This window comes from Pseudophryne corroboree, chromosome 10, assembly GCF_028390025.1.
Source record: "Pseudophryne corroboree isolate aPseCor3 chromosome 10, aPseCor3.hap2, whole genome shotgun sequence".
In the NCBI taxonomy this organism is placed as follows: domain Eukaryota; kingdom Metazoa; phylum Chordata; class Amphibia; order Anura; family Myobatrachidae; genus Pseudophryne; species Pseudophryne corroboree.
Genome location: NC_086453.1, coordinates 286,188,076 through 286,197,819, shown reverse-complemented (window position 1 = coordinate 286,197,819; position 9,744 = coordinate 286,188,076). Strand labels below are relative to the sequence as shown.

The 9,744-nt window shown below is 49.9% G+C and overlaps 1 protein-coding gene across 4 annotated transcripts in view; it reads left to right on the top strand.

Moving 5' to 3' along the window:
* Positions 1–6,814: 6,814 nt before the first annotated feature.
* Positions 6,815–9,744, top strand: part of LOC134966532 (zinc finger protein 182-like) — a 243,477-nt gene continuing 240,547 nt past the window's right edge. For 2 of the 4 annotated variants that reach the window (XM_063943335.1, XM_063943334.1), the window contains exon 1: positions 6,815–7,009. The gene's annotated coding sequence lies outside the window, so the exon portion shown is untranslated. The remainder of the gene's footprint in view (positions 7,010–9,744) is intronic. The other 2 variants (XM_063943332.1, XM_063943333.1) reach the window with 1 other exon arrangement.

Here is a 9,744-nt window from a genome sequence, read left to right as displayed (position 1 = left end):
TATATATATATACACATACATACATACATACATACATACAGGGCCAGCACAGCGTCATGCTGGCAACGCTTCACGGACCGCTAGGATCAGACCAAGTTACGGGGTGACTTATCAGGGAATGGGTCACAGCTAGGGTCATGTACACCCCACTACCGCCACCTTCCCCAGCTCTTTAGTAGTCACCGGGAGGCTTTCAGAGGACAAACCACCTCCCTTCACACATTCGCTCCCGTCAGAGGGACTGTCCAAGCTGCCCACTGCCTGCCCTTTTAGCAGGTTTAATTGCTTTCAATGGCAATTAGTCTGAGGAAAGATCTTCACTAGCCCCTGGCTTTCCTCTCACAGTGACTGTGAGTCCGAATCCACCTCCCGGCCTATCTAACATAAGGGAGCCGCACCACAAACCCACCTCTGTCCAATTGTGGGCACCACATAGAGGCCGCAGTCTGGCACATAGTTCCGCCTCCATCAGTCCCGGACACTCAGACTCAGAGTCTCTGAGTCACAGCTTTACACAGCAGCCATCGGCGGGACTCCAGTAACGCAGTCCATCTCCTTCAGCGGCACCTCAGAACTCTCTCAAATGGTGTGCGGCAGCATCACCCTTTTATCTCCTCTCCTCTGGGTCCTGTGCTTTACGCCAGCCGCGTAGTGATGTGCAGCGCGTGCAGGGGGTGAGTGCTCCTGCACAACTTGCGATCGCTATGAGGAGTACTGTCCTACGAATGATGCCGGCACACAGTGATCACTGGGCCCCCCCTGAACGTCGGGGCCCGGCACAGGTGTCCCCTTTGACCCCCTTGTCGCCGGGCCCCGCTGGCTCCGGGGCTGCCACTACTGTAGTGACAGTTCTACGGTAACTGGTCCCCGGCCCCGCCTCCGCTTCACCATGCCACGTGATTAGACCAGCGGATCCAGCACTGGATCCGCTGTCCAATCACATCAGCCTCGCTGACAGGGGCGGGTTTCCCCTGTCAACGAGGCACTTGCAAAAGTGCCGCTTTCCGCTCAGTTTTTAATGGGCTTTTTCAGCCCTGCGTGTTGCCCCGCCCCCGCTCCCGCCCCCCGCTTTAACCTGTCCGTATTGTACACGGGAGGCACTGCTATCAGTGCCTCCCAAACTACTTGTAATTACTGAAATGGTTAGGATAATATAAAGAAATGACTTATGACACAGAATATGTGTCATAAGTATTTTCTTTATATTATTTTAATCATTAAAGACAGGGGAGGCACTGCCTCCGCTGACTGCTTGTCCCTGCTACATAGGTTACAATGGGCAGGATGAGCAATTTGTATAAGTGCACTATCATACCTCCCAACATTTATAAATAGCAAAGTGGGACTTGACAGGTGCACCAGTGTGAAATGGGGGGGGTGACCTTGTCACCACACCCCTATATCATGATGTTTTGGGGGCATGACCGCATTTATTGCCAACTGTTTCACGTTACGCCAGGTGCAAACCCAGCACTGCAGCAGATCCTGGGCTACCCCCAGCCTCCTCCCAGCACTGAATGGACGCTGCATGCATGCACACTGCAAACATTCACCGGCAACTGCTGGACATTGCCTGAAAAGCAGGACTATCCTGATTACAAATGGGACGGTTGGGAGCAGGTCCTGATCTAGGCCTTGTGGTGCCCAGGGCGAAAAATAGGGGCGTGGCTTCAGAGAAGGGGCGTGGTCAGTTATGCCCCCTGTAGCTGTGCCCTCAGCAGTTGTGCCCCCAGTACTGTGCCCCCTGTACTGTGCCTCCAGTAGCTCCGATCACCAAAAAAAATAAAAAAATAAAAAAATACTCACCATCCCCGCTCCTGTTTCCCAACCGCTGCTGTACTCCATCTCCAGCCGCTGCCGCCGCTCCTCAGATCTATGGGAGAGACGTTATGGCGTCTCTCCCATAGCACAGCATAGACACTAGAGGTCAATTATGACCGCTAGCGCAGGGGTGGCCAGACTTTTGGAGTCGGCGATCTACTTTGAAAGCTAAAAAGCTTTTGTGATCTACCTAGGAGGAATAATACGGCGCGTGTGCAAAAAAGGGGCGTGGTATAACAAAAAAGTGGGCGTGGTATAAAAAGTGGGCGTGGTATAACAAAAAAAGGGACGTAGCCTTGCTGCGCAGAGTGTAATGACTGTCTCGCACGAAATAACACATTGGCCCCCACAGGTAAAAACCTCAAACACATATGCCCCCACAGTGCCAGATACACATATGCCCCCACAGTGCCATGTGCCCGCAGTGCCAGATATGCCCCCACAGTGCCAGATATGCCCCCACAGTACCAGATATGACCCCACAGTGCCACATATGCCCCACATTGCCACATATGCCGCCACTGTGCCATGTGCCCGCAGTGCCAGATATGCCCCCACAGTGCCAGATATGCCCCCAGTGCCAGATTACAGATATGCCCCCACAGTGCCATGTGCCCGCAGTGCCAGATATGCCCCCACAGTGCCAGATATGACCCCACAGTGCCACATATGCCCCACATTGCCACATATGCCGCCACTGTGCCATGTGCCTGCAGTGCCAGATATGCCCCCACAGTGCCTGATATGCCCCCACAGTGCCACATATGACCCCACAGTGCCACATATGCCCCACATTGCCACATATGCCACCACTGTGCCATGTGCCCGCAGTGCCAGATATGCCCCCACAGTGCCAGATATGCCCCCAGTGCCAGATTACAGATATGCCCCCACAGTGCCATGTGCCCGCACTGCCAGATATGCCCCCACAGTGCCAGATATGCCCCCACAGTGCCAGATATGCCCCACATTGCCACATATGCCGCCACTGTGCCATGTGCCCGGAGTGCCAGATATGCCCCCACAGTGCCAGATATGCCCCCAGTGCCAGATTACAGATATGCCCCCACAGTGCCATGTGCCTGCAGTCCCAGACATGCCCCCACAGTGCCAGATATGACCCCACAGTGCCACATATGCCCCACATTGCCACATATGCCGCCACTGTGCCATGTGCCCGCAGTGCCAGATATGCCCCCACAGTGCCAGATATGCCCCCACAGTGCCACATATGACCCCACAGTGCCACATATGCCCCACATTGCCAGATATGCCCCCACAGTGCTCACCGTGCTGTGTGGAGAGCGCAGCGCGCGCTTCTCCTGCCTGCCGTCCTGCCCCTCAGTCTGGTCTCCGGCGGTGACGGCAGCGTGTATAGCTGAAATCAGGCGCCGGTTCGCGAGCTCTGATTGGCTAACGAACCGGCGCCTGATTTGAGCTAATCACTCCGCCGTCACTGCCGGAGACCAGACTGAGGGGCAGGACGGCAGGCAGGAGAGGCGCGGCTTCGGGTGGATGGGCAGCGGATCGCGATCGACTGTTTGGCCACCCGTGCCCTAGCGTCTATGTGCCGGTCCAACAATGCCGTGCGGTGCGCAATGCTGTCATAGCGCACCGCACAGCACTGGGGGGCACCACCAGTTGCAGATCTTGCCACAGCGGCGGCGCCCTCCGGACAGTGGTAGCGCCCTCCAGAAGGCGGCGCCCTGGGCAAAAATCCTGCGTGCCCGTAGCAAGATCCGCTACTGGTTGGGAGGTATTCATGAAGGTAACATTCACTATGTTGACACGAATATCTATTGTTATGATATTGAAATGGTTAGAATTTCAACATCTGGAAAATGTTGACATGGACAAAATGTCGATATATAGTGAAAATGTCCACATTAGCGCTAGCGGTAAGATGTTGATATTATGAACTTGTCGACTTCATGGCAGCATCGACACGTTACCAGTTGACATGTACTCTATCTACATAAAGTACAGGTTGACGTTATGTAGTTGACATAGCTGAAAGAAAATTTGTAGATCCTGCACAAGATGGTGTCAATCATCAGGCAAATAGTTACATAGTTAGTGAGGTTGAAAAGAGGCAAAATGTCCATCAGGTTCAACCTGTATTCTGTGTTAAGCTGTTCCTATTATAATGCGCCTGCTGAAGTAATGGTTTAGTACCAATTGACAACTATGATTTTTACCACTCCCAGATATTAATGACACTATGTTAAATGCTATAACCCTGGATACTTTTTTCCAGTTAAAAATTTGTCCAGTCCGATCTTAAATGCGTTTACAGAGTCTGCCATTATTACCTTCTCTGGCAGGGAGTTCCAATCTTTATTGCCCTTACCGTGAAGAACCCTTTCCTACGTTTTGCACGGAATTTTCTCTCCTCTAGCCTCAGCGAGTGCCCACGTGTCCTATACAGAGTTCTTTTAATGAACCGATCCCCTGCTAACTCCGTGTAATGACCCTTTACATATGTGAAGATATTAATAATGTCTCCTCTTAGACGCCTCTTTTCTAGTGTATACATATTTAACCTAGTAAGCCATTCCTTGTACTCCAGTGTCTCTAAACCTTTAATCAATTTATACAACAGAAACAATACAGAGACCAGCGCTGGCTGTGCGGATATAAATAATCTAGACAGTTTGTTAAATTAAAAAAGAAACAATTTATTTACCAATGAACATTCAAAAAAAATATATAAAAGGGTATGCATATGGATAAAAGCTAATAAAATGTAAACAATACCATAGAAATGGGTTGAATTAATCTGCCGACCAATTTAAATATTTTTGAATTCAGCCGATCCACCAAAAAGGTTCCTGTAAATGAGTCCTCATGATACTCCTGATGAAGCTGGATGTCCTGTAGCCAGCGAAAAGCGTAGAGCCTGAATCTGATATCGGACACCACACCAGCGATCTTGGATTCCTGATATCGACCTTTGGCATTTATTGGACACTGCACTCCACCACCTGGAATATCAACTTAAGCTCCTACTATCTGGACTCCCCTTTGGCCATAAATGGACTATTCCTAAGGCTGACAGCACATCAAGGGATGATTCCAACTGTTCTGGTAATATCCAGTGCTTATTGCTGATTGTTATTATTTGGTGGAGGTCCTAGCCTATGAGGACTCATTTACAGGAATCTTTTGGTGGATCGGCTGAATTCAAAAATATTTCAATTGGTTGGCAGCTTAATTCAAACCATTTCTATGGTATTGTTTACATTTTATTAGCTTTTATCCATATGCATACCCTTTTATATATATATTTTGACTGTTTATTGGTAAGTAAATTTATTTTTTAATTTAACAAACCGTCCAGATTATTGATATCCGCACAGCCAGCGCTGGTCTCTGTATTGTTTCTGTTGTTTCTATTTAAGGGAATTTGACCATCCCTACACCAGCAGCTGCTGACAGCGCACATATATAATGAGCAATGTCCAATATGATGACACTTTACCGCTAGAGGATGGTATGATCCAAATTAGTGAGTAGTGGATTCCTCATGCAATATGGTAGACACAGTTCATCGGTTCAGCTCGTTAGCAAAAAGTCCTCCATGTGCAAATAGATGATCTGGATTGTATAGGGGATGGTCCGGTCCTTCAGCAGCAAGTACCTGGCAGGGGTACCTGTGCACAGGTACCCCTGCCAGGAACTTGCTGCTGAAGGACCGGACCATCCCCTATACAATCCTCTAGCGGTAAAGTGTCATCATATTGGACATTGCTCACCTCCTATTAACTTGCCTATGCTGGACTATACAATATTGGGGAACAATTCTGGAACGGACCTTCCATCTTTAAATCTTCTTCCAATTCCTGGCTATTGGGTAACCCAAAAAATCCATATACTGTACCACTTGTGTTTTTTAACCTTTAATATTGATGCATGCATTCCTATGATGTATTTATTTAAAAAAATTAATTTTATTAATTTTCCACAAATAAATTGTGTAATTATTAGATACATCATATTGTTGTTATAGATACCAACCCAAGCGCAGCCTCCACTTTGCCTTTTGTTTATCTTTTGTGGGAGTGACTCCCCCTTCCTCTTTGAGGCTGCTGCTCGGTACAGCACCCCATACCTAGAGCGCCCGAGTACCCCTTGGTAACCTATTCTTCTCATGCGTTCTCTCACAGTCTGCGATCAGATCTGAACTGCGCATGCGTATGCACCGCAATGCGCAGGTGCGACGGGCTGCAGCAACAGGGATCAGTGCATAGCGATGGTGCGAAAAAAGCAATCACACAAGCGATTGCAAGGAGATTGACAGGAAGAGGGCGTTTGTGGGTGGCAACTGACCGTTTTCAGGGAGTGTCTGAAAAAACGCAGGCGTGTCCAAGCGTTGGAAGGGAGGGTGTCTGACGTCAATTCCGGTCCCGGACAGGATGATGTGATCGCAGCGGCTGAGTAAGTCCTGGGCTGCGCAGAGACTGCACAAAATCAGTTTGTACAGCTCTGCTACACGCGCGTACGCACACTTGTACAGCTAACATACACTCCCCCAGTAGGTGCAAAAATCGCTGCCCAGCGATCAGGTCTGAATTAGGCCCTTAGTGTGAAAGGGGTAGTAGCGTGACAGCGCACTATTATAATATATATAATATTCACTGTGATAGAATAACCTATTGGTAAATTAAGCACATAACCTCAAGGTAGCTGGAGTTATGATTTCACCATGTAAGGTGCAGGCTGATAATACATTTGGAGCCAGACACCTCTGGGAACCAGGGTAGCAGCTTGCCCTCTCACACAGCATACCCTCATGGGAAAGAAGCTGAAAAGTGAGAAGGGCCAGGGATTTTTGGGCACAGCTGAGACACACAGATTTGACAGTGTGTTGGGGATGTCAGTCAGTGTGGGTAGCGCAGCCCTGGCTGCACCAGTGTCAGGGAGGAGAGATATATTACATTAGTAACTTCCCTTCTCTCCCCACACACAGGGCGGACTACATGTCAGAACGGCGCACGGTTACCAGTTGACGTTAGTGACGTGTTCGCAACACACCCAACGGCCAACGCTGGGCGCATCACCGAGCCCCTGTTCAATCCCAATGGGCGGAGGGATCTCTTCCCTGGGATGTGGATCCGTAGTAGGAGAAGGATGCAGATGGGAATGCTGTGTGGCGGCTGCCGGTCCCGGGCTCGGTGATGTCAGTGCGGTGAGTTTGAGCGGGGCCGTGTGTCCCTCCCTCTCCGTGCCCGACGCCCGCAGCCTCTCCCTCTTCCCGGGGCCACACTTCCCCTCCTGACTGGCCGGAGGCTCCCTGTCCCCGTGCCCCGCCCCTTCCCAGTCCTCTGAGCTGCAGGGACCAGGCCTGGGCCACTGGGAGAAGCTCTATGTTCCCACTGGTCCCCTCTGCCAGGGTGCCATGCATGCCCCACTATTACTGCGTGTTCCTCACCTCCACCAACATTGTGTGTATATTACACACATATATAGCTACACATGTTGCATCTAATATATCTAACCAATTTATAAGTGTATATACTGTCTACTAGTATTTATATCTAGCAAATGATGCCTATATTGGTTTGTTTTATAGCTATACAATCTTCTGTCATTCTTTTATGCCATTTCTTATATCATGTTATTTCTCTATCGTCCTAGTGGATGCTGGGGTTCCTGAAAGGACCATGGGGAATAGCGGCTCCGCAGGAGACAGGGCACAAAAAGTAAAGCTTTTCCAGATCAGGTGGTGTGCACTGGCTCCTCCCCCTATGACCCTCCTCCAGACTCCAGTTAGATTTTTGTGCCCGGCCGAGAAGGGTGCAATCTAGGTGGCTCTCCTAAAGAGCTGCTTAGAAAAAGTTTAGCTTAGGTTTTTTATTTTACAGTGAGTCCTGCTGGCAACAGGATCACTGCAACGAGGGACTGAGGGGAGAAGAAGTGAACTCACCTGCGTGCAGGATGGATTGGCTTCTTGGCTACTGGACATCAGCTCCAGAGGGACGATCACAGGTACAGCCTGGATGGTCACCGGAGCCGCGCCGCCGGCCCCCTTGCAGATGCTGAAGTCAGAAGAGGTCCAGAATCGGCGGCTGAAGACTCCTGCAGTCTTCTAAAGGTAGCGCACAGCACTGCAGCTGTGCGCCATTTTCCTCTCAGCACACTTCACACGCAGTCACTGAGGGTGCAGGGCGCTGGGGGGGGGCGCCCTGGGAGGCAAATGTAACCTATATAAAGGCTAAAAATACCTCACATATAGCCCCCAGAGGCTATATGGAGATATTTAACCCCTGCCTGGATTCACTAAATAGCGGGAGACGAGCCCGCCGGAAAAGGGGCGGGGCCTATCTCCTCAGCACACGGCGCCATTTCCTCTCACAGCTCCGCTGGTCAGGACGGCTCCCAGGTCTCTCCCCTGCACTGCACTACAGAAACAGGGTAAAACAGAGAGGGGGGGCAAATTTATGGCGATATTTTGATATATATAAAGCAGCTATAAGGGAGCACTTATTATAAGGCTATCCCTGTTATATATAGCGCTTTTGGTGTGTGCTGGCAAACTCTCCCTCTGTCTCCCCAAAGGGCTAGTGGGTCCTGTCTTCGTTAGGAGCATTCCCTGTGTGTCTGCTGTGTGTCAGTACGTGTGTGTCGACATGTATGAGGACGATATTGGTGTGGAGGCGGAGCAATTGCCAAATATGAGGATGTCACCCCCTAGGGAGTCGACACCAGAATGGATGCCTTTATTTATGGAACTACGGGATAGTGTCAACACGCTAAAGCAGTCGTTTGACGACATGAGACGGCCGGACAATCAATTAGTGCCTGTCCAGGCGACTCAAACACCGTCAGGGGCTGTGAAACGCCCTTTGCCTCAGTCGGCCGACACAGACCCAGACACAGGCACTGACTCCAGTGGTGACGGTGACGAATCAACCGTATTTTCCAGTAGGGCCACACGTTATATGATTTTGGCAATGAAGGAGGCGTTACATTTAGCTGATACTACAGGTACCACTAAACAGGGTATTATGTGGGGTGTGAAAAAACTACCTATAGTTTTTCCTGAATCAGAAGAATTAAATGACGTGTGTAATGAAGCGTGGGTTGCCCCTGATAAAAAGCTGATAATTTCAAAGAAATTATTGGCATTATACCCTTTCCCGCCAGAGGTTAGGGAGCGCTGGGAAACACCTCCTAGGGTGGACAAGGCGCTAACACGCTTATCTAAACAAGTGGCGTTACCCTCTCCTGAGACGGCCGCACTTAAAGATCCATCAGATAGGAGGATGGAAAATATCCAAAAAAGTATATACACACATGCAGGTGTTATACTACGACCAGCTATAGCGACTGCCTGGATGTGCAGTGCTGGGGTAGTTTGGTCAGAGTCCCTGATTGAAAATATTGATACCCTGGACAGGGACAATATTTTACTGTCGTTAGAACAAATAAAGGATGCATTTCTTTATATGCGTGATGCACAGAGGGATATCTGCACACTGGCATCACGGGTAAGTGCTATGTCCATTTCGGCCAGAAGAGCTTTATGGACGCGACAGTGGACAGGCGATGCGGATTCAAAACGACATATGGAAGTTTTGCCGTATAAAGGGGAGGAGTTATTTGGAGTCGGTCTATCAGATTTGGTGGCCACGGCTACAGCCGGGAAATCCACCTTTCTACCTCAAGTCACTCCCCAACAGAAAAAGGCACCGACTTTTCAACCGCAGCCCTTTCGTTCCTTTAAAAATAAGAGAGCAAAGGGCTATTCATATCTGCCACGAGGCAGAGGTCGAGGGAAGAGACAGCAACAGGCAGCTCCTTCCCAGGAACAGAAGCCTTCCCCGGCTTCTACAAAAGCCTCAGCATGACGCTGGGGCTTCTCAAGCGGACTCGGGGACGGTGGGTGGTCGTCTCAAAAATTACAGCGCGCAGTGGGCTCAC